General features: G+C 39.7%; 1 long non-coding RNA gene across 5 annotated transcripts in view; it reads left to right on the forward strand.

Annotated features, from left to right (window-relative positions):
- Window positions 1–25,037, forward strand: part of LOC144318297 (uncharacterized) — a 44,102-nt gene that overhangs the window by 15,757 nt on the left and 3,308 nt on the right. For 2 of the 5 annotated variants that reach the window (XR_013384152.1, XR_013384150.1), the window contains exons 1-7: window positions 24–67; window positions 446–554; window positions 3,086–3,237; window positions 9,343–10,139; window positions 14,992–15,153; window positions 17,466–17,745; window positions 23,006–23,154. This is a non-coding gene — a long non-coding RNA (uncharacterized LOC144318297). Of the gene's footprint in view, window positions 1–23; window positions 68–445; window positions 555–3,080; window positions 3,238–9,342; window positions 10,140–14,991; window positions 15,154–17,465; window positions 17,746–23,005; window positions 23,155–25,037 lie in introns of those variants that run through there. The other 3 variants (XR_013384151.1, XR_013384153.1, XR_013384154.1) reach the window with 3 other exon arrangements.

The raw sequence follows: 25,037 nt of genomic DNA on the forward strand, positions 1-25,037 counted from the left end.
TAACTGCCTTTTAATTGGTTTCAACTATTACCAGCTAATAGGAAGAGATGACCATCAAGTGCAGTAGGTATGAACTTGAAAGAGAATGAGTAGGAACTACTCCAGTTGACGGACTGGCTTGCCCAAAACATATTAAGTCTCACAAACCACATTTCCTGAGACTTCAAACAGTCTCCTAATGGTCTCCAGTTTTATATTTATATAAGAAATCTAAAAATGTATCTATCTAGAAAGATGGATCTAAAGATTGGGATTCAAGACCACCAAGTCTAGCCTTACAGGTACATGGAGAATGAGAAGCTCATAAGATAGCAAATGACAATAATAATGAACTGAATTCCTACCATATGCCAAGTTCTTACCATTTCAAGAGCTAAACAGTTATCATCTCATTTGATCTTCATGCCCCTGCGATGTAGGTACAATTATTATCTCCATTTTACAGATGAAAAGACTGAGGAACTTGCTTGAGGTCAAACATACAGTGATAGAACTGGGATTTGACTCCAGAGCCGGTGCTCTTATACCCCAGAACACAGTACTCCTTGCTGTAGGTATGTGTTGAGTGCCAAATTTCCGATGCCGGCCTTCAGAATCTCTTGCTACCTTTTCCTGCAGATTTACTCGGCATGTCTAAGACATAACCTTACCCATGCCCCAGGACTATAGTATGATACAAACTTATTTACTCATCCACACATCGATTCACCCACCAAAAATATATACAGCTATAGCTATTCAAAGAAGGGAGTCTCACTTTCAGACTGTGATAATAAAGGAGATTTCATAGGTGAGGCTACAGTTGACCTATTTCTTCTGAAAGTGAGAACAGTAATCTTTTCAAGTTAAAAGAAATAGAATGTGACAAGAGGCAAAGTTTGGAAAGCATAAGGATTGCTTAAGAAATATGGTGGTTCAATGTGGACACAGCATAACACACTGGGATAGGAAGTTCACTTGGGAAAGTAGGTTGGGTCAGTTCATAGAAGTTATCAGATTAATCCAGGCAGCCACACATATCCCAGAAAGACTGATAGTTCCATGAAGTCAGGAACCATGACGTTCATTTTGGCAAGCCCTCTCTCCCACACAAGACCTTGCATGGTGTCTAGCTCATTATAGACACTTATAAATATGCTAAACCTATAAAGGACTAAAGAGTCAGTTTTCCCAAAGCAATATGCCTTTAAAAAAAACATAGATCAAAACCTTAAGTGAAAGAAAGTGCATTCGAGTAGTGGGGCTCACAAAGAAGATAGAAAAGAATTTAAGGAGTTAGCAGCATCTCACCAGATTCCTAAAATTACAGAACTAATAACTAATATTTTTTATGCTTCTGCTATGCGCCAGCCAGTGTGCTCAGTGTTACATTTAGCATCTCATTCAACCGCCATAAACCTTACGAACATATAAAACTACTAGGCCCACTGCCCTTTTGGGGATACCAGGGGCCATAGGTAGTATTTGTCACATTAAACTAAAATTAGCGTGTAACCAAAAATTATAGAAACCTCTAATTTATGATTCTCTTAAGTCTGACCACTCTTCAAGGCTTGACAACATTGGAAACCTTCTCCTGCATGAACATATACATAGGTGACATCCGCGCACTCTTTAAGCAAACAAAGCTTGTTACTAGAATATCATTAGTGCTGTCTTGAATTATCAGGGTTTTCAACAAATGCTATGCTTGTTTTTGAATGACTATTACTTTATTAGCTTCATTACTTTTACTTCAATTTTTGTGAGTTAATAATTCTAAAATTAGTAACGACTTTCTGAGGGGGCCTATAATTTTTCAGGAACTAACATGGAGGAGTTTGAGTATAGTGTCCATTATTTTGTTCTTCTCCAATGTTTTGTTACCATACAGTATTTTTTTTACCCTAGAAAGTGGGAATGGATAAGATAAATGAGTCGAGGGATCTTTAGCTCTACCTAAGCAGGTATCAAAAAACAAAAACAAAAAAACTTACCTAGAGGAATGCTAAGTAAATATTGTCCACCATTCCCCCTTTCTCTCACAGTTGAGATCTCTAATCAGTTACAGCACTCTTTCCCACTGAGCTAAGAGGCAGCTTCAGAATCCTTCTTCACCTAGTATCCAGAAAGCATGTGGGCAAAGTAATTAAATCATACTGGGAACCTAAAGCTATACTCTAATCTTTGATTGGAAAAAAAAAATCTGCAAGATAATGACTGGTTTAACTTATTGTTTTGGCAGCACTCTTAGGACTACTCAACTCAATCAACATCATCACTCATGTAGCCATATTTAGGCATCACGCTAAGGCTTTGGACATTGTCTCCTTTAGTTCTTGCAATAACCAAAGGAGGCAAGAACAACTAATCCTTACTTTGTGCTAGTTTCAAGTCTCAGAAGTGAATCATGTTTCCAAGCTAGTGACTTGATAGTCCCCAGACCCTAACAGCTAATGGAATCTCAGTCCTTGGATACAGGAAGGAGTTCCACTTTCAGGGGGACTAGAAGAATATTCTAGAAAGAATATTCTAGAAGAATATTCTAGAAAATTTTCCAGTAGCAAATATATGAGTGTTCCAGAAGAAACGTGAATGCAGGTGCAATGAACAAAATATATTCATAAAAAGATAAGGAGGCTGTGTAGTGGATTCAAGAGAGACAATGGAAGAGCTGAAATTAAGCCTCTGGATATAATATAGATAAAGAACAGAAATATTCTGCACGAGTGTGCATTATGTCAGAGAAGGGGATAGGCACTTTCATCAGACTTAATCTCCATGACTGGGAGGTGAGTATTATTTGCCCCTACAAAGAAGAAAAATAACAATCAGTGAGATTAAATGATCTTTGAATCCCTAGTCTCACCACTAGGGATTCAGAACAAACCAGGTTGCCTGAATCCAAAGGCCACATTTGGGACTGGCCAAGGTCTGTGACAGACTCAAGAACCCGATGTAAGCAATGTTTAGGGCTAAGTATTGAGGAAGAAAACAGAGTTATCTTCACATTTGAACATTGTCTTATCCAATAGCTTTTTATTTTAAGCAAACATGTCTTTTCTCTAGTATAGCAAACTCTTTTCCTTTCTCACCTCAAGTACAGGTGCCATTTACTGCATTGTACTGTCATCAGACAAATCAAGCCAGGGATTATTTCTGTTCAAGGCTTGCCAGTGAAAATGCATCAGGAAATGTCACTCTTCCATTTCTCATCTTAAAAACGACAACGTTAAATGAGAACCGAAATTCATGCAGGTAAACCCGTCTGTGCTAAGCACAAAAGTACACAGTCTTCAGGTTGAATTATTTCAGCATTTAAGTTTTTTGAGTCAGATGGCCAGCTTTGCCAAATTATTAATGTGTTCAGGGTTTTATTTTCCCTCAGAAAGAGACAGTAGAGAAGGAAGCTCTCACTCTCGCCTCCATAGAATCCTAAATTTAAATCTAGGGTTTCAATGGCTCAGATTTTTCTGGCATTTTGAAAACAGTCTGAGGTTAGGGACTGGATGTGCCCTTTTTGCTTCTTGTGCTTCATTAAAAACACACTTTCCTATGAATCCACTCATGGGTGGGCAGCTCCCCAAGTCAACTATGTTTTCTTATCTTCCCTTCCACCTAAGATAATAACATTGGCTACACTTCATTGAAATCTCACTTTGTTGATGTTACAGACACTGTAGGGAAGTGGAAGACCACTAGGAGGGTCAGGATTAGGAATCTGTTAATTTTCTGATGGTTCACTTTGCCTAATTAAAAGAAACTGAGGACAGATATCTTTCTCTTGGTAAAATATTTCTCAAATGGAGTACAACTAATACATCAGTAGAGTATACCTCCCTCAGCAAGCAAATGAAAAATATAATTACTTTTATATGTATTTAAAGAATATATTGCCAGATTTTGATTTTAGTTTCATAGTTAAAATAATAAAAATCGCTTCTTGGCCTTTTGACTGAGATCAAGTGTCATAGTTGAAATAATAAAGACCAGTCTCTTCAGGATTATTTGTCAAATCCTCCGTTTTATGTCATGTATAATAAGGCCCAAAATTAGGAGCTTAAATGTAAAATCTAGACTTAAACATAATTACCCAAATTCTTATCCCCTAAATAAACACCCTACTTAATTTTTTTTCTTGTCATGAGGAGCGATGCCTGCTTTTCAGAAAAGTCTTGCCAAAAACAAAGTAAAAAATAAAATTCACCTATAGTCTACCATCCAGAGTTAAGCTCTGCTAATATTTTAATGTAGATACTCTTGTCTTTCATCTTTTCATATGAGTTAAAATATAAATGTATTCATTGGATGTGGGCAAAGGAAACCTAATTAAAGAAATTAATGCAAGAGGGGGAGATTTACAATAAGGACAGTAGGATATCTCCCTGAATTCACAAGAAGGTCTTAAAAAAACCGGCTAAAACACTGCAGGGAATTAGGAAAATCCATTCTCTCCATCCTTTATCTTTGTTTCCTCACCCTATGGCAGAAAATGGCAAGGACCAATATCTTGTGATTTTTAATCTTCTCTATTCAAGCGAGCAGCCAGATGGAGCCTGGGCATTCTGGGTCACTATCCCAGAGCTCCCTGGGAAGGGAATAAGGATTCTTTAAAGAACCCCCCCCACACACCCTGATCCAATCAGCCATGGATAGGGCAGGCTTGCATTCCATAAATACGGCTGCCTTCTCCTATCAGCTTGTTTGAGTTGAAGAGGGTCGGGAACCAGAAGAGAGGAACCACGGTACGCCGGCAAGACAGCCACAGATGTCCATTAGGAATAGTTGTACTATTTTTATTTTGCAAATTGAAATATATACTGTTTTAGAGATCCCCCTCCTCACTTGAAACCTGTTGACTAATGTTAAATGGGCTTCCTTTCTTCCCTCATTATTTTGGTTATTGATTAAACTTTCTCTGCATGTTTATTTCCCTGATATGGTGCTTCCCAATCTCTTACATTCTGGCACATACACATGGAAATAGTATTTTTGCGGCATAGTCAGTAAACTGAAGGAACTGTGAGGGCATCTATAGGACTTGGTGCAAAATATATTTTCTTTATATTATGAAATTATGATTAAAAAAAGTAAAATCTAGGAACACGTTGAATATTGAATATGGATAAAGCTTCCAAATAACGTACTCTCAAGGTGCTTAATGAAAACTTGAACACGCATCCACTCTTTTACTCACGTCAGATTTCATGCTTGAAATAACCACACAAAATTCCTGATAAAGAATTTGTCGTGATGATATTTTCAAAGTCTTTATAGGCGCCATCAATGAGAACTTTGGTTTGCACAAGCTGGTGGAAAAAAAATTAAGGTATTTTTACAATTATACAAAAATGAACACATTTAAATTATATCTAAAGGAATAATAGCTCTTCCTTTTTCCTTTATGTGTTTTTATGTGTTAACATAATTTTCAAATTTATTGTGATGATATGAATAGATTTTGAATCCATTGGATTTTTTTCATATTAACTATTTCCAAATCATATATATATATATATATATATATATATATATATGTATATATATATATATATATATACATAAAACAAAGCTCTAATTTTCAGGATGAGAACATATTCTTGGAGAGGCCATCCTGAAGCTAGCCAAGTGCCACTAGAAGGGCACTCTGCCACAACTGGACAGTAGCTTCAGATATGTATGAAAACAGGAGGCCAGGAAGCCTCCACACTGGACCAACCTCACCTGGACCTATCACAATATCCCCTCCGCATCCTCTTGGTAACACCAGCTGCTTGAAGGGATATCCAGGTGCTGTGAGTACCGCCTTGGCCTTGCACTGCACAGCATAGGAGCAAAATGCAAATGACAGGTGACACACTGCCAGCCTGTGGGGACTCAGGAGCACACTGCCTGGCCACCCCACCCTTCAAGCAGCCCTGGATGAGACTGCTGCAAGTCCAGCCTTAGCCCCAGGCCCGCCCGCCACACACAGATCATTAGCTCATGGCTCACCTGTAGCCCACCCATAGCACCTTGGCAAAAGTTGTGATCTAATGAAATATAAGTGTTATTCACTTTATTCCACTAGTGCTGTGGTTCCAGGTCTGTTCTATCAGCTGCAGTGTTTTGCTGCACGGCCTTCAGGGCCCTCGTGCGGGTGGAAGTACAGCCCAGGGCTGAGAGCTCTGGGTTTGTGGCTCTGCCTCCACCACAGTAGTCTTCACTGGTACCTCTGTCGTATCCAGGGGCGTGGGTAGGGGCGTGGGGAGAGGGGAGGACTTCAACCGCTAAAAACAAAGAGGGTTTCACCTACAATTTCCATGTCCATCCTTAAAACGTATTAAAAACAATATATGAAGATATATAGTTCTATCAACATCAAGCATCTAACAGTGTAAAGTGCATCCTCTCATAAAACGTGCAGTTCCATCCTGTTCTTTACCACCCAGCCTTTGTCAAAATAATCCAGGATTTTAGATCTCAATCTCTTTAATACACTTTGACATTACATATCGCCTCTTTCTCTTTATTTTTGACATTTGCAGTAACTTTCTTAACTATATTAGCAACAGTAATCTAAATTTAATGCTATTTCATTGGTTTCATCTTCCACTACATTTTCTTTTATAAATCTTCCTGATTTCTAAATGTTTTATTGTGATTAATTTCTTGGTTCACTGGAGCACTTATTCAATGTTTTTTTCAGGAAAGGTACACTGAGAATATGCTTTCTGAAGTCTTGTACTTTAGAGATTGTTTTCCTCTGTCTTCCCATATGAAGGCTAATGGGGCTATGACTAGAATTCTGGAAACACAGTATTTTCCCCCTCGAGATTATGTGGACAATGTCCATTGTTTTCTGCCAGTGTCTATTTTTAAGAGAATTCTGATATCAATTATTATCCTTTATAATGAATCTGTTTCATCGTATTGAGAAATCATTAAATTACAAAGCATTGCCCTGATCTATCTAGTCATTTTAATTATTTCAATTCTAAGATTCAAGTTTTTTCTCCACTTAAAAACTTTTTCTTTTACTATTTCTTTGTTACTTCCCTCCACCAATTGTATTCCCTCCTAAAAGTATTTCAACTATTCGACATCAGCTCACCTAGATCATGTCATGTGTTTTTTTTCCTCTCATCGTTTTTATTCTTTTACCCCTTTCCCTTTGTGTCTTAGGACAATTTATCGAGCTTACGACTCATTCATTAATTCCATTTTCTCCTATCGTCGTTTCACTGTCTGCTTCCTCCACTACATGAGTTCAGCGTTGATGTTTTTCATTTCCAGGAAATCGTTTCTTACTTTCAGACCCTTCCCTTTTCGGGACTGCCTGCTTTTTCATCATAAATGATTCTTTCTCCCATAAATCAAAGGGCAGGATTTGCCCTGGTTCATTAGCAAACCCACTGGTGTTGAGCTGCTGTTCCTTCTTCTCGTACATCCAGCAAGGATTCTCTGCCCAGCACTGAGAGGTCTGCCACAGAGGATATGGGTCCCTGATCAAATATTTCAGGCCCAAATAGAAAAGGAGAACATTTAGATTTACTGCAGTTCTACTTTGCAAGATTAGAAGCCTGGCTGGCCCCTGGGGACCCTGGAGAAGGCTGCAGCCCCAGGTGAGTGGCATCTGGGGCCTCATCTCCATGCTGGTGGCTCTCTTCCACGTGTTGGGATGGGGGGGGGTGCTCTTGCATCTCTTCTCTGGATGCTCTTGCATCCCAGGCACATGACCTTTATCAGAGCCTGCATGACCTACCATCTGAACCAATTACAAACTCTGAGTGAGTACCATTGAGGGCACTGGTTTCCTCATCTCTAAGCGGAGATGCTGAGACTCACCTCTTGACAGTTCTGTAAGGGTTGGATGAAGCTCCCCCGCCCTCTCTCGTGTTGGATGAAGCTCTCTCTCTCTCTCTCTCTCTCTTTCTCTCTCTCTCTCTCTCTCTCACACACACACACACACACACACACACACACACTCACTAGTCACATCACCTACCTCTCCTGGGTAAGTCAGAGATAATTGTAGGCTTCCATTTCATCCCCTCCTCTTTATCCCCACATGGGACCTTCCTCCACCTGGCAGTTTCAAAGCTGGGCAGCCCTTCCTCAGTCTGGACTCACCATCTTTTCCAATTATGGTAATATTCTTTCTTCAGTGGGAATTTGGAAGAAGGAGTAAGTTTTTACCCCAATCCAAAAGTACCTGGCACTGAGTCAGTTCTTAATTTAGGTTTGTTGAATGAAAGATTCTCTGTAGCATCAACTCTCCTCTCAATTCTAAAACTTTGATGTTTATAAGTGTGAGGAAGTGACCCAATGTCACCTCTAGAATGTCAAGGCCTACTAAAAACAGTTTTATCACAGCTGGCAGCAGCTGACACCAATCAAAGTCCAATTAGTCAATGAGAATGTCAGAGAATGATTTTAGACTCCTTTAGGGCTGGGAGTTGGAAAGGCAATCGGTCAGTTGTATTAGACAAGAGGCTTGGAAATTTACTGAAGAGATTTTAAAAGAGTTGGAACATCTAAATGAACATATCCTAATCAAAGTTCGACTGAGCAGCTAAAAATCTGTTCAAATGCTTTTAGAGCTTCAGCACTGAGCTAATTTTAATCACCATCTTTAGATAAGAAAGAAATAAGCAGGTCACTTTTGTACATTTAGAAATTCTATGGGAGGTTTGAGTCTAAGAGCAAAGACGTGGAATACTGAGTCTAAGCCTTGCCCCTCACACCAAGATTGTAGAGGCCCAAATAGTTCTCTACATCATGAGGCCAGTAGCCCTTCGCAGTTTCTGGAAGAAGTTCAAAAGAATATTGAATTTGGGAAATAGAATGGAATTCATTTTGGAGCAACCAAATTAAATCCTTCTTTAATGAATAAAAGCATCTTGCATCCAAGATAAAAACAAATCTCATAATGGCAAGAGTCAAACTACATAAACAAGCTAAGAGGATTTGAAGTACAAGAAAATAAAAATAAAAATTCAGACCATCATAAGGTTCCATCCCAGCGGATTTGGTTTTCTGTGGAACCAAGAGAAATTGGACAGGTAAGTTCAAAGCCAAGGTTGTCTGTGACAATTTGCCAAGCAATGCCCATGTAGAGGCTGCACCCTAAAGAAAATGAAGCCACTCCCACCCTAGTCTAAATGAGAGTATTAAACTCTTTCCTGGTAAGCCACTAAGATTTGGGTATTTATTTATTACTGCACTATAGTTTAGCTATAATCGGTTAGCTTTCACTAAGTTACGTTGTGAAAACAAAAACCTCAAAATATCAGCAGCTTAGAACACTATCTCATAGTGTTCTAACATTAGGTGCAGCTGTAGATGGGCTGTGTCTCTGATTTATGTGTCTTCTTCATTCAGGGTGAAGACAAAGTCCCATCTGGAGCACTGTTGCTCTCAGGGCAGAGCAAGGAAACTGGTGGAACCATGGGATGGCTTTTAAACCTCCTGTTCAGAAGTGGCACATACCATTTCTGTCCTTATTTCATTGCTCAAATGAAATTTCATTTCATTGTCACATGGCTAAGCCTTACTATAGTGAAGCAGAGAACTATGATCCCTTCACGGAGGGGTAGCAAACAATTGGGAGCAATGATACAATCCACTACATTACCTTACCCTGACCGATATATATGTTGGGAACAAAAGTAATGCACTGTCACCAAATAACAAAGCAAAAAGATACCAAAAAATCCATAATCGATAGCGTTGAGGTGTTGAGAAAAGTGCCATCTGAAGTCAGAGAGATGGAGATCCATGTCAAGTATTTGGGACATCATCCCCTGAGGGAACGTGGGGAACAGACTAATGTGTTTACTGAGCAAGCACCTTTAGAGGGAGAGGTGGGAAAATTGCAATTTAACTTAATGTCTATTACTGGCTGTGTTTGGCAATATCGTAAGACAATATTTCAGGGAAAAAAAACTGGGCAATTTCAAGCAGAAATGAAGTAGAGAGTCTTGAAATGTGGGATCTTGCAAGACTGAAAAAACTGCTTCCAGACCCCAAATGGTAAAAGATGACATGGAAAGCACAAACTCAAGAGACAAACGAGCTAAACAGGAATGTTAGTCTTTGGAGCAGAAGGGCCTACTCACTCGGGTCCATCCAATTCTGGCCTGTCACGTGAAAGATCAACGTCTACCTTATTTGAGCTGGTACGTTTTGGGCTCCCTTTGCTATAGCAGCTCAGCTTCTACCCTAACACACAACTGTAAAATCACTCTGGGTACCATTGCTTCCAAGACTGAGCTCTCTAGCGCTCTGCCTTGGAGGCCAGAACAGTTGTCCAGACTTGTTTGACAGTTGCATAACTTCTAACCTAACCTTTACTTCTTGTTCGTTTGGTCTTTATAATTACCAAAAAACGTGATCCAGCCGAATTTGTTTCCCCACTATTATGAAGTGTCACTGTTGGGAAAATATGAAAGAACTCAAAGGCCTTCGGGAAATTATCATCTGACATAGAATTTGTGCTGAATTTAATAAGTGAAAATGCAATATCAGACTTAGGTGCTAACATTCTTCCCAATTTAGTTCAGTCCCTTAAACATTTATTGCAAACCAGAGAGACTGAGAGATGCCCAGTTTTCACCTTCAAGAAAGTTACAATTGATTAAAAGAAATGTGTCAACGTGCTGTAAGTTGTGATATAGTGTAATAAATCCTATTGCGGACGAAAGTAGGCATGGGTGCTGTGGGAGCACAGATGTGAGATGCCCATCTCAGCTGGACACAAGGGCTCAGGGCAGGTTTTGCAGAAGAGGAGATGCCATAGCAGAGCATTCAAGTGAAGGAATCATCCTTGCAAAGGGGCAGAAAATAGTGTTCCAGGCAGGTAGAGCCTGGGTTGCCCACACCTACGCATCCTGCTAAAATTTGGTGGGATTGAGTAGAGGCACTACCACTACAGCCAGGAGAGAAAAAACACTGGGAGCCAGGGAGTCATCTCTTTCACAGACTGACTATATGACAACCCACTGTCCTGCACATCCTTGCAATAACTCCAATCATCCAAGGTAATCTGGATGAGTCAGTTCTTCTAAAAACACAAGCAATACACGTGTAGGCCCTCAACAAGTGCTCCTTAATTAAATTGGTGGGTCAAAGGAGCACTTCCTCTTTATAGCTGCAGTGACTACAAAGTACCCATGAGTGACCATGGGGAATATGGGGGGAATGCCCAGAGCTGATGTCCACATAGAAATGAAAGTCTCCTATGTGCCAGGTGAACTGGACTTATTCAGCAGAATGAAGTCCAAATAACTCATGTTGAAGACTAACAGACATTCCTCTCCCACCGCATTACCGTAGATTAAAAGCCAGGGGTGGTGGAGGTGATGGGGAAGGTGGGGTTTATCCTTCCTTTGGCTCTGCATGAGCCTACTGGGGGAACACACTATGAGAACGGGAAAAAGGGAGGGCAATGTTTCTTCTCTGTGCGGGTTGTTTTCAGAAAAATAAGAGGAGCAATGTCCAGCTAACACTGGTCTGTTCTCTTAGTGGATTACCTACATAATTCAGCAACATATTTGCTTGCTTGATGCAGAGTATTTAGTTAAAAAGGCACCAACCAGCATTTTATGCAATATTCGTAAGAATTTGGAAATGAATTACTAAATTGGTTTGGATCTCAAGAATGATTCAAATAAAAAGTTTAAAAAAAGAAAAAAAAAGAAACCCAGAAGCCTTCCATCAGTATTTATGTGTGTTAAGTGAAAACACACTCAAGTCAATGAAAACTAAGTCGGGAACCCAATGCCATCAGTAAATCCCTCCGTAACAGCTCGGATCCTGAGGGAAAGATGCCTGTAACAGCTTACCTCTTCCATAGGCATCACACGGGCCACTTGAATCTGCAATCCGCTCCACTGGTGGTGCCATTTTGCTCCCATTGTGCTGTTGACTGTTTTTGCTCTGTGCCGTCAAGTCTACAGAGGCCCTCCTTCCTGCATCTTCTGTATACCACACATTTCCATGGCTGTATGTTTCTCTTTCCTCTGGACCCTCCACACTGTGGCCAAATAATCCTTCCAAGAGACAAATCTCATCACGTCACTCCTCTCCTTAGTTCCCTTCAGTGACTTCTCATGGACCAGGATGGAACCCACCCATTGTTGACCGACCCTACTCCCCACATTTTGTAGAGAAGCAAAGCAAATACCATCACAAATACTTGTCAAGGAAACCTTATGTAATTAGCTAAATATCTTATTTCATTAAAAAAAAAAAAGCTGAAGACAGCCAATTTTTTCTTCTTCTTCTTCTTCTTCTTCTTCTTCTTCTTCTTCTTCTTCTTCTTCTTCTTCTTCTTCTTCTTTTTCTCCTTCTTCTTCTCCCTCTTCCTCTTCCTCTTCTTCCTTATCAATCTTTATTTTTAAGGAGAGTTTTTACTCCTTCCCACAGAACCCTAAGTTTCTTCCTACTTGAGGGCCTTTGGAGCCTCCAAATATTCCTGTGGTTTGCTCTCACTTCTCCCAGTTTCTGTTCTGTTGCCACTTCCTTATGGAGATTTCTGATGACTCCCAGTCAATGATATCTATCCTTTTCCACTTTTCATTGCATTTTCTTAATTTCTTCCTCAGTGCACTTATCATTCCCTATGACTTTATAATGTATTTATTTGTTTTCTCTTTCTTGGTTTTTCCCTTTTTACTAGGGGAATATAAGCTTTCTAAGGGCAAGATCTTTCTAGTCTACTGCTATATTCCCAGTAACTACAAGAACAGTGCATAAATATACCCATTGAATGAATGAACATCAATGTACTACTCAGTATCTCTTAAGTTAGAATTTTTTAAATAAATCTTTTGTTGTTGTTTTGAGAAAGAAAGTGTGAGTGGAGGTAGAAGAGGGGCAGAGGGAGAGAGAGATAAATCTTAAGTAGGCTCTACACCCATTGTAGAGCCCAATGCAGGGTTCAGTCTCACGACGTGAGATCATGATCTGAGCCAAAACCAAGAATCGGTCACTTAACTGACTGTGCCACCCAAGCACCCTATATGTTGAGTTTTTAAAAAATGAGTATAAATTTTTAAAAATGAATATAAATATAATTCTACTTTGGGATGTCTGTGTGGCTCAGTTGGTTAAGAACTGACTTTTGGTTTCAGCTCAGGTCATGATCTTAAGAGTCATAAGATTGAGCCCTGAATGGGACTCTGCCCTCAGCATGGAGTCTGCTTAAGACTCTCCTACCCTCTCCCTCTGCCTTTCCCTCACTATCTCTCTGGGTCTCTCTCTAAAATAAATAAATACATCTTTTAAAATAAATAAATACATCTTTAATAAATACATCAGTAGTACATTGATGTTCATCTTTAAAGTACAACCTACACTCATAAGATATGAATGTATCCTATGGATGTATGAATGTGATATATCAATCACATATCCTAAGTATACAACATGCAAAGTTTTACAAACAGAACACATTTGTGTAACCAGCACCCAGGTCAAAAAACATTACCAACTCCTTCAAAGCCAAATCATGCTTCCTTTCAGTCACTAACCCCTACCAAAAATAATTCTTATCTTGACATCTACAGCATAAATTAGTTTTGTCTATTTTTGAACTTTATTTAAATGGAATCATAAGTATCTTCTTTTGTCTGACTTCTCTTACACAATATGATCTTTGTGAGATTCACACATATTATTGTATGTGGCTATCATTTGTTCATTCCCATTACTGGATGGTTTTCAATTGTATTAATATATCATAATTTGTTTATCATCATAGTGTGTTTTTGATGGCCACACGGGTAGTTTCCAGGTAGGAGCTATCACACAGAGTGCTGCTATGAACATCCTGACATGTTTTTGGTGCACATAAACCCACACTTCCATTGAGTTTGTACTTAAAGTGACAGGTCAAAGGGTTTGCTAGACATTTGTGTTTAATTGACACAGACAATTTTCCCAAGAATTTGTACCAATCTACACTCCCACAAGTGGTATAGAAGAGTTCTGGATTCTTTTGAGCTATTTATAATTTTAATGATTATATTTTTTTCCTAAATATTTCTGATTGTTTTTGATAGTGTCTTGTTGTTGCTTTTTTTTTTTCATTTCTTTGATTCTTCATACATAGGTATATTCTATTTTTATATCAGATAATCCAAATTACTGCAGCTTCCTAAGTCCAAATCTTTGGTTGTTTCTGCTGATTTTCAAACATGGTGACTTGTTTTTTCATATCTTTGGTAGGGTTTGCTTTTTGTTTTTGTTGTTTTTTTAATCATGAGCTCATATTTGCCTCCCCCCATATTAATCTTGGGGAATTTAAGGAGCCTAAGTTTAAGATGGCTTTCTCCATCTTCAAATTTGCAAAAGCTTTAGATGCCAGAACCAGTTTAATTTAATGTCTTGGCTTGATATTTGCCCGGCCACAGAAGTAGTATAAATTTAAACCCTAGACACTACACAAGAGTAGATCTATGGGAGCAAATTCTCAGGAGATACTTTTGTTTTTCTGCTTGGCAGGGATAAGCCAGTTTCATTGTCAATTTCTAGCCCCATTTCTCAGTGAGGGTGTGACTCTTTCAGTGTCCCAGATGTGTGTGGGATTGCCCTGTTCGCTGCCCACACTACATGGGCCTGAGGCCTCCTATTCCTCACCTTTGTGACACCACTCTTCAAAACTGTGTTTTACTGGGAATTGCATTTCTCTCCTCTCCCCCACCCACACCAACCCAGCTTCCTGTGGATGCTTACCACTCTGGTTTCAGTTCCAAATTACTGTGACTTTTTATTTTATTTTATTTATTATGTTTTGGGGGTTATTGGCCTTTGAACATTTCTCTTTCTTACATATTTAGTAATGTATTTAAAGCTTTTCTTTGTTGTTTGATTTTAATTGATCCACCACCTACGTGTTTATTAGTGGGAGAGCTTTTCAAATGTCTAATCTGCCATGATCCCAAAAGCCTTCGTCTATTTTTGGTTTCTTAAAAAATAAGCATTTCTTCTTCCTGCTCCCTCTCCTCTCCTTCTCTCCCTTTCCCTTAGAGAAACAGCATGAATCGGGTTACAGAGGCTTGGGGCTGAAAGGCAGCAGGACATTAGGGCCAAAGAAGTAAGCGCAGGCCGGGGTCTGAGGAGGCAGTGATATGGAGGAGGTGACAGTGGAACCAGGAAGGCAGCAACAAGACCAAGGAGGAAGCAATGAGGGTAAGGACCAAAGAGACAGCATGATCTAAACAATGGTAACCTGCAGCAGGATCGGATAAACATATATACTCAAAATAATAGAAGCCAAGTTTTCAATGTCTGAAAAAGGATTAAAAATATAGAAGAGGGAAAGACTAGAAAGATCTCCATGGTGTTGGATTGTTATTGGAGGTATCAGTGCAAACTCATGGTTTTTTAATAGGAATATAAATAAATATCAACCTACATTGTATATAGACATATATAATTTATAAAAGATGTATTTATATCTTAGTTCTGTCCCCTGCCCCAGTATAAATAAGCACAACACACCAAAATCTTGGTTTCTAAATACCATTCTATATTAGAATGAATCAGGTCTCCTTGAGAAAATAACTAATTCCAAGGATGAGTCAGAGAAAATATGATCCAAACCTGGAATACCTTATTTGACCAGAATTTAAGGAATGCTCAAAGAGTGGCAAAGATATGTTAAAGAGACCAGCTAGAAGGGGCTTCTGCTGGTTAAATCTCAGACTTAAAAGCAACAAAATAAATACTGATTAAAATCTGATCTGTTATTGAGGGCAGCCTGAGTGGCTCAGTGGTTTAGCACTGCCTGCAGCCCAGGGTGTGATCCTGGAGACCCGGGATTGAGTCCCACGTTGGGCTCCCTGCTTGGGGCCTGCTTCTCCCTCTGACTGTGTCTCTGCCTCTCTCTCTCTCTTTCTCTCTCTCTCTCTCTCTCTCTCTCTGTGTGTCTCTCATAAATAAATAAAATCTTTTAAAAAAATTTGTTATTGAATAAAATAAAAATCTGTGAGTTCATACTGATATATATAAATGAATGGAGAAGAAAAAGTTCTCCCTTATAATAGAAATCCAATGATAAAGATAGATGAATGATGGAAATAGAAAACACCTGCTGACAATCAATATATTGGTAATTGACTTAGGCAGAGGTGTCTTAAAAGTAAGGCGGGTGGGTGATGCTTTGATGAGGAACAAGATAAATCCTTACCAATTACCAAAGGAAAAAGGTAACTTTGCAGTAGAGAAACCTAGAAGCCACCATCATGGCCAAATGGCTAAGGTTGACAATCAAACACTGACAAGCTCAGCAATATATGCTCTCTGATGTGATAAGCCGCCAAGAGCACAGCTTTATTCCTGCAAAGAAAGCATGCTGAGCTGGTCATGAGGAAACACGAAGTGGACCCACATCATGGGGCATGCTAACACTGCATTGTCTGGTATGATAGCCACCTGGCCATATGTGGCTATTGAGCCCTTGGAATGAGACTAGTTCTAATTGAGATGTGCTGTACACACACTGGATTGCAAAAACTTTGTATGAAAAAAAAAGAATGTAAATATGTAATTTTATACCGATTACATTTTTAAATGATAACATTTTGAATACAATGGATTAAATAAGCATATTATTACTATAAATTTCATCTGATTATTTTTACTTTTTCTTATGTGGCTACTAGAAAAGTATAAAATATATGCATGGTTCAGGGACACTTGGCTGACTCAGTTTGTAGAGCATGTGTCTCTTCTTTTTTTTTCCTTAAGATTTCATTTATTTATTTATTTATTTATTTATTTATTTATTTATTTAGAGAGCATGTGCAAGCAGGGGAAGGAACAGAGGGAGAGGGAGAGAGACTGTCCTATCAAGCAGACTGTCCTGAGTGCAGAGCCCCATGCAGGGCTCAATCTCACAATCTTGAGATCATGACCTGAGCTGAAACCAAGAGTTGGAAACTTAGGCAACTGAGCCACCCAGGTGCCCTGAGCATGCCTCTCTTGATCTCGTGATCGTGAGTTTTGCCTCACATCAGGCATAGAGTTTACTTTAAAAAAAGAAAAAAATATATATACATATACATGTGTATATGGCTTGTGTATTGAGCAATGCTGTCCTATAGAATGAAAGACCCGCATTCTTTAAAACTATCATGGATGAAGAACTATTCCAAATTGAAGGAGACTAAAGAGACTGGACAATTAAATGTAGTCTGGGTCCATACAGTTTCCTGAAGACCAGATTCAGCCATACATTCTTTGTGAGAATACTACAGAAATATATATATATATATATATATATATATATATATATGAAAAATGAGAGGATATAGGGTAAATGTGGTAAATATTAACAATTGGGAAGTCTGAGTGAAGGAAATACAGGCTTTTTCTTGTTCTATTTTGTTAATTTCTGTGTTAACTTTGAATTTTTAAGAAATAAGTAATAAGTATATTCATGGGTAAAATGAAACATCAAAAGGAACTAACTATAGAACTACAACTCCCAAACACCACAGCAATGCATCACCTCTATAATCATCAACGTCACATTGGTACCATGGCTCACGATGTTCTATGACTAAGACAACACATGATGATTTGTATACAATTCCTGAGCAGCAGTTAAAATTCCACTGTGTTCTCTCCCATTCAAGAAAATGAATGAGAATGCAAGTAGACAAGATGGATATATATAGAAAGGACAGCTTTGAATCTCTACTCCAATTTATAAAAGAAGCTATGTACCTATAAATCTTGCCATTTCAACTGATATCAGTATCAAATTGCACATGATAGGTAAGTGTATTAACCACTCTACAGGTGAGAACTGTTGGCTTAGACCAGTTGTTCCCTGCCATTGCGATGGTAAGACTTCTCACATTTTAATTTTTTTCACAGAGTATCACATAATAGTAATTCCATAGATTTTCATTTATTAATCAACAGATGAGGTTTGGTTATATATGGATTCTTACTGACTTTGAGTTTTAGACTATACATACCCTAGCGATCCATGGCCCACATACTGGGAATCACCAGGCAAGGATAAAAATCCCTTCAGAATTAATTTTTTACTAACTGTTCTGAGCTACTTGAGGTTATCCAGATTCATCCTATTGGAGACCACTGTTACTTTGCTCACAACTTCCTTATGTCAGGAGTAGCTATCTTTCCCCTTCCTACCTTCTCTAAAAGCTTCTCTATTCTAAACTCAGGGTTATTAGATTCCAAGTGTCTGATTAACACAAGACAAAATGAATTTGTTGAAAGAATTGAGGATGGTGCACAGGGTGGGAGGAATATTAGAACAATCAGGCACAGAAGGGGCAAGGACCAAGACAGCTCCAGAGATTCTGGTGGAAGAAACCAATCATGGATGCTCTCACCATGGGGATGAGTCCACTTCAATGAGATTTTGTTTCCTTCTTGAATCACTCTGCTCATGTTCTCAAATCCTGGGACAGAAACTCCTATTGGCCTAGGATGTGTGTACCCAGTCATGAACTCACTTATTGGCAAAGAAGGGCAGGGCCCCTTGACTCAGAGTGCCATTTAATGACATTAATGAAAGATAGGTAATGTTCCCCACAAATAATACTCAAAACTAACCGAACCAAAAACTGAGGAAAATGGATTGTGGGCAGCAACAAAACTAACAAAACTTAACCTCTCTAGTCTTTGAGACTTAATTCAAGCTATATACCTTTATCAGGTAAAATAATGAAACCATATCAGACCAAAAATATATTCATAACCTTCCCCCACAAAAAAGAAGCCTGTGCCAAGCAATATAATGCAATTGTATTGACTCCTGTCCTCCACTCAGCTCTTACTCCAAAATTGGGTTGGGCTAAAATCTTTGTCTTCTTGAGAGGGGCTAGGAGAAAGTTTAAGTTAGAAGAGTAACTGCCTTACAATCATTTGGGACTTTCCTAGCTCTGGGTATAGGACATCTGTTTGTAATAGCTGTAATATTTCCTGCATAACTATTAGTTGAAAATATTTTCTTTCCTTCTACAACTCTAAACCAACTCTAAACCAACTCTAGGTATTGCTTTTCACCAATATCATAATAACAAACTTTTTAAAAGTTTTAGGCTCCAATTTTTATGTCCAGGTGAGATTTTACTATGTATATACATACATATATATGTATATATGCATATATGTATTCGTTCATCCATCTATCCATCCATCTACCTACCTACCTATCTCTCTATCGTCTATCCACACATCCATACATCCATACATCTACCTCTCATCTCCATAAAATAGCAAGGAAGGAAATACATCTCAAGGATAGACAGTCTGTATTCCTTTCTTTGAACCATCAACTTGTTTGTTGCGGTTCTTTTCAAAATTCATTGACACAGGATTTCATTCTTCAGAGATTTGAGCCCTTGGCAGACTGCCTATTTGGGGTTGTGGCAATCTTCCATTAAGATTCCACACGGCATCTACTATTTCCATCCTTCCTTCTCCTTACTCTGTGTAGCAACCCTACTTTGTCTGGCTCCCCTGAGTCAACCAGGCCAACTGAAATACAATACCTTTTGGGGTAGCTGCCTCTTAGCATGGAGAATCTGAAAAGGCAAGGTAGTATTGGCAGTTTACATTTCATTGGCACAATTCTATCTCCCAGTTCAAAATAGAACCCAGAGTCATAAGGGCAGGAAGCACAAATGTGGCTGGGAGGAATTAGATGTAATCATGTAAGGCACCACTCCACTCTAGCTGTTGGTTTCAAAATGTCTGTATCTTGGTCACAGAGGAGGAGGAGGAGGAAAACAGCCCACATATTGACCTCTGACTTGTAGCAAGGGTAGAGGGTAGCACACTAATTCATAGGATTTTGGCTTCAACCCAGAACAATAGTCTTCAATATTCCATCGCTCCACTGTAGAAGAGTTGCTGCTTTGGAGAGTTGAGGACTATGATAGTACCAGTGATTTCCATAAGCATCATCCCATTGCCCTTTATTCTTCTGTGATGTGCACCTGTTGGTCCAGTGTTGCATAGATCATCATAACCCTACATAAGGCATCGGTTTGCTGACAGAAGCATAATCCTATTTATGGGTATTCTCATTTTTTCCATTTTACATCTGAGAAAACTGAGACAGACATTAAATAATTTGCTCAAGGTTAAACAGTAAGTAGCAGAGACAAGATTCACAGCCACTCACTGTCTGGATGATCATAACCCCTAGGCCTCTCTTTGGAGAAATTAGGTGACTTGACCAATGAACTAACCAGGACACTGGTCCTTTAATTACTGCTTCATCACTCTATAGTCTCTGCTATACTACCTGCCTGCTTGGAAGGTGCCAGAAAGGGAATACCAAGGATTTATAATACATAGGAAAGAAAGAGTAAACATTCTTTACATAACCACTGAAGGTACTAAACATATCACGCTGTTTATTTTACAAAGATGAGATGTGAAACCTCATTAATTTTTAAGTAGCACAGATTTAGTAGCACAAATTTTTACCAAACAGAAATCACTGTCTGCCTCTTATGTAAAAACCCGTCAGTTATTCCTCACTACTTTTCAAAAAAACTTCAAATTCTTCAGCCAGGGGAATCCCTGGGTGGCGCAGCGGTTTGGCGCCTGCCTTTGGCCCAGGGCGCGATCCTGGAGACCCGGGATCGAATCCCACATCGGGCTCCCGGTGCATGGAGCCTGCTTCTCCCTCTGCCTATGTCTCTGCCTCTCTCTCTCTCTCTCTCTCTCTCTGTGTGTGTGTGTGTGTGTGACTATCATAAATAAATAAAAATTAAAAAATAAATAAATAAATAAAATATTTTTAAAAAAATTCTTCAGCCAGGCAAACTTCATGAACTGGCTCCTGCCTACATTATCCCTCTAGCCCCATTGTTCATGTTGCATCCTCACTCCAGACTCCAAACATAGGGAACTAAAATCCTGCTTCCCGTGTCCCTGGGCATTTGTATAAGCTGAACTTTCTGCCCAGAAAGCTCTTCTCTTGGTTTAGACCTGTTTTCCTAGCTGCCCTGGCCCCACATGGTTGTATTATCCAAGTTTTTTTCTTTCTTATGTTTTGATGCTTTGATTTTTGAGGACTTGCTTACCCTGGAAGACTGCCCCCTTATATAAGAATTAGCTAATTCCTAGAGAGCAAGCAAGTAGTCTAGGAACATGCTTTTTGCATGTGAAAGAGCCAACACCCCAACTGCTTTCTTGATCAGCCTTCATCTACCTGCTCTAATCACTCCAGGACCAGGTACAGATAACAAGAGAGAGCCCTTCTGCCCCAGAGTCCATTGAAATTACTCAACTAGCCAATCCTAAACTTGTTTATCCTGCCTTGCTCCACCATAGGAAAGGCTCTTGCCTACATCCACACTCCTTCCCACCTTCTGACCAGCCCTGGTTCTTTCCCACGTGGACTTCTTTGATATGGCATGCCCCCTTCTTTGGGATCTCTAAATATAACAAAGTATCTTGCAATGGCAATCATCTCCCATTTGGCTGGCCTCATTATACCTAAATAATATTAAAACCCGCATTTTAGAACTTGGTGAGTTGATTGTTCCTCCCTTTTTACTACTCCTCCATGGACATGTTGCTATGATGGCACTTTCCATACCCCATACTGCAATCCTTTAGTGAAGTATCTCTCTTCTGGCAGCCTATGAGCTTCCTGAGAAACTTCCATCTTCATATTATCAGCATTTGGCATGCTGCATGTCACAATGTAGGTTCTCAATAAATGCTTGATAAGTGAAGCAGTTTATTAATTAGCCCTAGAAGCTACTGCATATCAAGTCACTTAGATTCAAATCTTATCATTTTTCAATTAGCCTTTCCACTTATGACATATATAAATCCAGGCACCAAAATTTTATATATGGAAAATTAAAACTCAACTCATTGGCACATATGACCAGTTAATGTAAGCATGAAACAATGCCAACCACAGCAGCAAATGTCCAAGGTGAAGGAAAAAAAAAAGTTTTACAACTGTGAAATATTATTATTAGGTACAAAAATGTGTGTGAAAGAAGTTCTGAACAAAAGTGCAGAATGGAGCTTTATTGCCTCAATTTTATACCATTCGTCCCAACCCCATGAATCTGAGGGTTCATAAATTCTACTTGATGATAACTTACAACAGGAAGAAACGATCTCCATATATTTAAGCACTGATGTATAACAATGCATAAATTGTAAATGATCTCACAGTGTGTAATTCCAGCTACTGTGTTTCTAAAGAGGAAGGGAAATCACATGTACCTGATGGTCTACTCTGTGCCAGGGCCTGTGCCAGGTATAAAATGAGTTACTAAACCTCATGATAGTCTTGCAAGTTAGGCACTGTGGTAGCCCTGTCCTTTCAGAGACAGCATGTTGAAGGAAATCCCAACCTTCAACCTGACTTGAAAAGGGAAATAAGTTCACATGCTGAATCAGCTCTGTTTGGAAGGAAGGTTCTGAAAACGGAGAGTCGAACAATGGATGTCTCTACAGAGAGACAAGATAAAAAGCATTCCAGAACATACAGGGATGTGTGGAAACAGCCGGTATCTGGGCTGAGACGGTGCAACGAGGAAGTGGTCACCACCGCACATGGGAACACGTGGGCAGGGGGCTCTTGCAGGGGCCAAGGGAAAGGACTTGAGGAGAAGGAGGCAGGACCATGCACAGCTGGCTTCAGCCCAACTAGCAACCCCTCAATACCAGAGCCGTGTCCGATACAGACTTTGGGCTCTGTCAGTATTTGCTGCATGAACATTTTTTTTTTCAAACAATTTCGGTGGTTATTTAAGTACCAATTTCCATGCAAAACTATCTGGCTGTGCCCCTGACTTACCCACTGTTTGCATTTCACAAAAGCAGGTCAAAGAAACCTATTGTTGCAGCTCCCACCTGTCACCTGAGGAGGTGCAGCTGTTTATTATTTGAGAAACAACAGGAGAGGTAGTTACTCCTGAAGTATCCGATAGGACATAGAAGGCAAAACAAACAGGACATGTGTAGGTATCCATCAGCTTGTTTTCATTTTTTATTAATGTTTGTTTTTCTCTACCAGCGTTAGGAAAGCCAGTGGTTTCCTAGTTACACTTGTTTCCAGAACCGGTACCTCCATGGCCAACCTCAGGGAGGAAGAAGAGATCTGGGCTCCCCACCTCTATGTCAACCAGGACAGCTCCAATTTTAATTCCTACAGTGAGCCTCCAGGTAGGATATTATTTTAACAACAATAACAAAAGACATAGTTGCAATTTTAAAAATTTCATCGTACGTGACGGTCCGCATGTTGACACTGCCACTGGGTAACTGGATCTTAGGCAAGGTGTTTTTGCCTATCCCTCAGTTTCCCTGCTTGTAAAGTGACATAACAATAGTACAGAACTGAAGGTTGTTAGAGGACTAAGTAGACGGAAAATGCTACGTGGGTGACAGGTGCTGTCGTCATGACTTCATTCAATCCTTGAAGTGGCCCCTCTGAGGAGGGCAGTACTACTGTCCCTTGCGTGGATGAGACAAGTGGGGCTTACAGAGATTTCATGTCTTGCTCAAAGTCATGGCCCATAAAAGGCAGAGCTGGGATTCAAACACGAATCTAGGCGATAGCGGAGCTTATACCCTTAACTTTACGCAGAGGTGAAGTGTAGGTGAAGTCCACAGACAAAAAGGAATTGGAAAATCACCAATTTAGCTCTCAGCGAGGACGTGGGGGTCAAGCTGACTTTTGTGTGTGTGTGTGTGTGATGCTGACTTTCTAAAAGTTTAACATTCCAAAGCTGCTTAAATAAAATCAGCTATTTTAAATGGTATATGCATCACGTCCAAACAAGGGAAGAAGACACGGAACGATATAAATTAGTGTGGGAAGAGAAGCAGAAAGATGCATCTAGATCAATCATGCCTGTTACATTAGCAGCAATATTGCGAGGACCCTCAAGAATGCACTTATAAATTCATTTTGAAAACTCCGTAACTGGTTTCCCCTCTTGCAGCTGCTACCCCTTATGATGTGTGCTGCATTTACAGAATTTTTTTAAAACCCTGCCTCCTATGTAGGCACAGCGTCACCCTTGAATTCCCAGGTTAGCTCAGCTCTCAGATTCCTTTTTTTTTTTTTTTAATTTTTATTTATTTATGATAGTCACAGAGAGAGAGAGAGAGGAAGAGACATAGGCAGAGGGAGAAGCAGGCTCCATGCACCGGGAGCCCGACGTGGGATTCGATCCCGGGTCTCCAGGATCGCGCCCTGGGCCAAAGGCAGGCGCCAAACCACTGCGCCACCCAGGGATCCCAGCTCTCAGATTCCTACCTCGGGTCCTGCACGGAAAGTCTTTCATCCTTTACATTTGGAGGACAAAAAATGTGTTTCCTTTTATGGGGTCACAGTGTTGGCCCCTATTTATCTTTTCCCCATTTTACTTTGAGATATTATAACTAATAAAACAAAGATCATCTTGTAATGTAAAAAGCTCCCTCTACTGAAGTTTCCTGGTCTTCCTTCATAGCCGTTGGCCTACCCTCAACTACTCCACACTTCATAGATCGGTGGAGTTTCTGAATCCCCAACAAAGTTTGACCATGTCCACCCTCACTGAGCTGTGTGGTGGCAGCAAGATTTTTCCAGAGGAAAGTGGAAGAGCTGAGTTCAAGTCCTGCCTCTACCAAGTGGCTCTGTCCTTGAGCAAGTTGCTTTAGCTCTCTCGGTCCCGATTTTAAAAACATTCAAGCGGCGATGATGATAATCATTCATCCATCCACCCAGTCACATTTACTAAGTACCTACTGTTTCTCAGTCTGTGGGGAAATGAAAGTGAACCGTACACAATCTCTAAATCCAACTGCTCACAATCTCCATCAGGAGACAGACATCTGAACAAATCAGAAGTGAAGAAAAGAAGGAGGGACCCTGACAAGAGGTGTTTCTGCTTGAAAGAGCAGCTGTGGAGGAGGGGAGGCAGTGACCATGAATAAGAGATTCCCAGCTTTAGCTGGAAACCACACGTTTCTCTCGTTCACGAGGTTATTGGGAGGTTTAAATGACATAAGGAATTTGAATCTTTTCAAAATTCTAAAGAGTCGGGGTGCCTGGGGGC

The sequence above is a fragment of the Canis aureus genome, chromosome 8 (assembly GCF_053574225.1).
Source record: "Canis aureus isolate CA01 chromosome 8, VMU_Caureus_v.1.0, whole genome shotgun sequence".
NCBI classification, from domain to species: domain Eukaryota; kingdom Metazoa; phylum Chordata; class Mammalia; order Carnivora; family Canidae; genus Canis; species Canis aureus.